Source organism: Pteropus alecto, unplaced genomic scaffold, assembly GCF_000325575.1.
Source record: "Pteropus alecto unplaced genomic scaffold, ASM32557v1 scaffold20, whole genome shotgun sequence".
Classification (NCBI taxonomy): domain Eukaryota; kingdom Metazoa; phylum Chordata; class Mammalia; order Chiroptera; family Pteropodidae; genus Pteropus; species Pteropus alecto.
The window spans coordinates 49,433,441-49,438,058 of record NW_006436298.1 but is presented as its reverse complement, the minus strand read 5'-3'; the positions used below and the strand labels follow the sequence as shown (position 1 = coordinate 49,438,058).

Here is a 4,618-nt window from a genome sequence, read left to right as displayed (position 1 = left end):
AAAACTGTAGGAGCACTGAGAATAGCAGTCACCTTAGGCTGAAATAGACAAAGCAGATGCAAGGGTATGGAGTAGGATTTTTTTCCCCCCTGATGTACATACACACTAAAGAAACAAAAGTTGTTCAATAGGGTCAAGGTAAATAGATGTCGGCTTAACCATAAAGAGTCACTGCGTACATGTACCAAGAGGTGCCTGAGGCTACTTACCTAAAAGTGCAAAATATCACATGACCTTTTTATCTAGTCTTTTTTTGAATTAGTGCGTTGATTGAAAAACAACAGTTACTTCTAAGATTTTGTATGTTTGTATGTATATATATATTTGGATTGTTTTCGCCACAAATAGAAATATACTTTATATATGCATAGGTATTATATTGAACCTAGTCTCTTTTTGCTAAAAATATATTTTGGAGATTTTTTTTTTGTTAACACATAAACATCTGCTTCACTTTAAGGGACTAGATAATATTATATTGATTTAATATCCCAGCATTTATTTGACTAGTCATTATTTATTTGACTAGTTATTAACACTAAAATTGTTTTTTGGTCTTTACAATAAAAAATAATGCAAGGACCCTCATTCTGGGGTTATATTTGTACATGTATATGAATAGATATAGGATAAATTTGCAAATGTTGAATTGCTGGTCAAAGTCTATGGTTTTAAATTTTCATAGACCTCAAAATTTTCTTTTAAGGACATCAATTTGTCCCTGAAAAGAGTTTAATCCACAATCAACACTGTATAGAATGTCTGTTACAGGTTCCCTCATTCACACTAGATTTTATCTTTGGTGAATCTGATAGGTGAAATGGCATTTCATGTTTTAATTTTTATTTTCAAAATTATGAAAACCATTAACATCTATTCATATTTTTAAGCATCATTTGTATTTCCTTAAATGTGAATTTGGGTTATCATTCATTCATTCATCAAAGCTTATATATTCCATATTTCATCAAATCTAAGACATTAATTGTAACAAGAAAAAAAAAATCTCTGCTGATTAAATTGAGAAAGAGTGCTTTCTTATCACCCCAAATTTAATTTGAACATATTGAAATAATCCTTAAATAGTTGGATATTTTTGTCATGTTTCACTCTCACACATGTAGACAGGAAATAAAACAAATTTCTCCAAATCAGAATCAATCTCCAAATTTTGTCTGACTCTACAGAATTACTTCGCAACACTGAGTCTTCCATGTCCATGGTTTTCCTTATAATGGTGTCTTCAGTGCAATCAAGAGCACTGGTACTAAAGCATGTCTTAAAAACAGTTCCTCAAAAACTAAAAACCACCAGCGCTGGGATCTTAAACTGATATTGCAATTAGGTAGAGCTAGTTTGTTCTGGACTCCAGCTGCAGAAATATTGCTAAACCAGTTCGATAACCTCCACACCCCGTCCCCCGCGGCCCGCCCCTCCCCGCCGCCTCACCCGGCCCCCTTCTCCCCTCCCTGCCCCTCTCACAGCTATCTGTTTCCTACAGTGATGTCATGTTAGGAAGCTTGCCGATCCCCATTCTAGAGATGCTGAAATGTGGGGAAGACATAAATTACTATTAACAAAGTCCTCAACAAGAAAACTAGACTTAGACTTTGCATTACGGGTTGTAAATATCTTTCTCAGTTTGACACGTTTGACTAACATTTTTATTATTGAAAACATTTACTTTTTAATGTGGTCAAATGTATCTTTTTTTTTTTCCTTTATGGAGTATGAATTTTGTGTCTGGAGCTTCCCCACACCAATATTATAGAAAAAAAAAAAAGCCTGTATTTTCCAAGGAACAGTTTTGCTTTGGTTTTCAACTTTTAAATCTATGATCAGTAGAATGTCTGAGATAGAATTTCAGCTTTCTTTTTTCTCAAATAACTAGCCAGGTTTCCCCCAATCATCTTATACTATTAAGTTTTCACATCTGTGTTCTTATTTTATAGTTTAACTTTCTCTCTTATGTACATTGATCTGTCTATATTCTCATAAAGCACAACAAATTTGTCTTCTATAGTGAAACTCTGAATATAAATCTTGCTATGCTAATGAACTTTCAATACTCCTTTTTCTTAAGTTTTCTGCATTTTGAGTTGCTTCTTTATCTTTAGTTTTCTAATCAGTTTGTTACAAAAAATCATTTTCTTTTTGTCACAATATTAAACTTACATAATTTAATATTGAACACAATATTAAACTTTACATAATTTAATATTGAACACAATATTAAACTTTACATAATCTCTAGAATATCAATTTACCAAGAACAATGAACTCATTTATTCAAATCTCATTTTATGTTTAAAACTTTCAAATATTTCAAACATAAATCCTGTTAACTTACATTGTTAAATTTATACCTCAGTATTTTACTATTTTATTGCTGTTGTAAATAGGAGGTTGTATCCAATATGTTTTCTGACTACCTATAATTAATATATAAGGAAGCTATTGATTTTGTAACCATGTTGATTACTTCAAATTCTGTTTTAATATTTTTTCAGTTTATTATTTGAGTTTTCCAAGAATATAATGACGTTTTTTATAAAAAATGATAATTTGCCACAATGTTTCAGTTTTTAAAATTCTTTGTAAAATTTCTGCACTATCAGTTACTGATATGTCCAGTATAATATTATATAATATTAAAAATAAAAGATGTTTGATGGAAATCCTTGAGCATGAAACTGGAATTTGCTCAGAGATGCAATTTCTACTGATTGAGGAAGTATCCATTTCTACCTAATTTATAAATTTTTATGAGGAAATAGAAGTTGAATTTTTCAGTGCTATTTCTTTTGATTTTTTGACAGTATATTAGAATGATCTAGTAGTCATATTAATGGCAAAATTAATATAAGGAACTGGAATATTGAATTATCCTTACAATAAAATTTCTCAACTTGGTTATGATGTGTACTTTTTAACATACAGCTGAATTTGTTAATATTTTTGAATTTTTGCACTTATGTACATAAGTAATATTATTGGTAAGGGTTTTTGTGATGTTTATGTGTTTCATACTGGGTTTTTTTTTTTTTTTTAGGACGAAGCAACCCTTGGTTGACCTCACAGATTGCAAGGAACTTGTCAGCTTACAATTCCTTATTTTTTATTTTTTTACACCTACAGCACTTGGTCTTCCTAGGTGGTCTTCCATCCAAGTACTAACCAGGCTCAACACTGCTTAGCTTCTGAGATCAGATGGGAATGGGTTTGTTCAGAGTGTCATGGCCATAGACTAGTTTTGTCAAGTTTTGATGTCAATTATACCCTTGCTTCATAAAAATAGAGCTTTTCTTTTTTCCTAGTGAATAATTCTGGAGGATTATCAGAACTCACCGGTGAATTTGAATGGGTCTGCAACTTTTTCTCGTTAACATGTGGATAACATTTCAAGCTCTTCTGGGTAATTGTTACACTAAAATTTGCTAACTTTGGGGGGTCAATTTTGGTATTTTATCATTAGAAAAATAATTTGAGGTTTTCGAATTTATTTGCATTAGTTGAACAAACTATACTTTTTAAAAAATATGTTTATTAGGGTAACATTGGTTAATATGATGATATAATTTTCGGGTGAATGTTATAATTTGACAGCTATATATTCTATTGTATGATAACCACCCAGAGTCCAGTTTCCTTCAGGTATCATATATATGATCCCCTTTAGCCACTTCATCCTCCCCCAAACCCCCTGTATTTGACCCCCTTTACCATGTCTACTGCTTCCCTTTTCCCCCATCCCCTACCTTCTGGTAACCACTAGTCTGTTGTCCATATCCCTGAGTCTCTGTTTGTCCTCTACCTATAGTCCTCTGTTTGTTGCTTTTAGGTTTATAACCCACATGTAAGTGATATCATGTGATTTTCAAGTTTTTCTGTCTGGCTTATTTAGCTTAGCATGATTATCTCGAGATCCATCCATGTTGTTGCAAATGTTAGCCAACCATCAATCATAGGGCACTTCGGTTGCTTCTATGTCCTGGCCACCATGAATAATGCTGCTTTGAACATTGGTGGCAAATATCTTTTTGGATATGTTTTCAAGTCTTTGGGGTAAATATCCAGTAGAGGGATTGCTGGATCCTATAGTAGATCAATTCTTAGTTTTTTGAGGAATCTCCATACTGTTTTTCACAGTGGCTGTACCAATTTGCTGTCCCACCAGCAGTGTATGAGGGTTCCTTTTTCTCCACATCCTCTCCAACATTTGCTATTACTTGTTCTGTTGGTTATAGCTATTCTAACAGGTGTGAGATAGTATCTCATTGTGGTTTTGATTTGCATTTCCTTAATAGTTAGCGATGTTGAGCATCTTTTTATATATTTGTTGGTCATTTGTATGTCCTCTAGGGAGAAGTGTCTGTTCAGGTCCTCTGCCATTTTTTGATTGGATTATTTGTTTTTTGTTGTTGTTATTGAGTTGTATGAATTCTTTGTATATTTTGGATATTAGGCCCTTATCAGAGGTGCTGCTCGCAAATATATTTTCCCATTCAGGTGGTTCTCTCTTTACTTTGTTGATTTCTTTTGCTGAGCAGAAGCTTTTTAGTTTGATGTAATCCCATTCATTTATTTTTGCTTTTATTTCCCTTGTTTTTGAGGTCAT

The 4,618-nt window shown here is 32.5% G+C and overlaps 1 pseudogene; it reads right to left on the bottom strand.

The window, feature by feature from the left end:
- Window positions 1-3,129: 3,129 nt before the first annotated feature.
- Window positions 3,130-3,248, bottom strand: LOC112480942 (annotated as a pseudogene).
- Window positions 3,249-4,618: the final 1,370 nt, after the last annotated feature.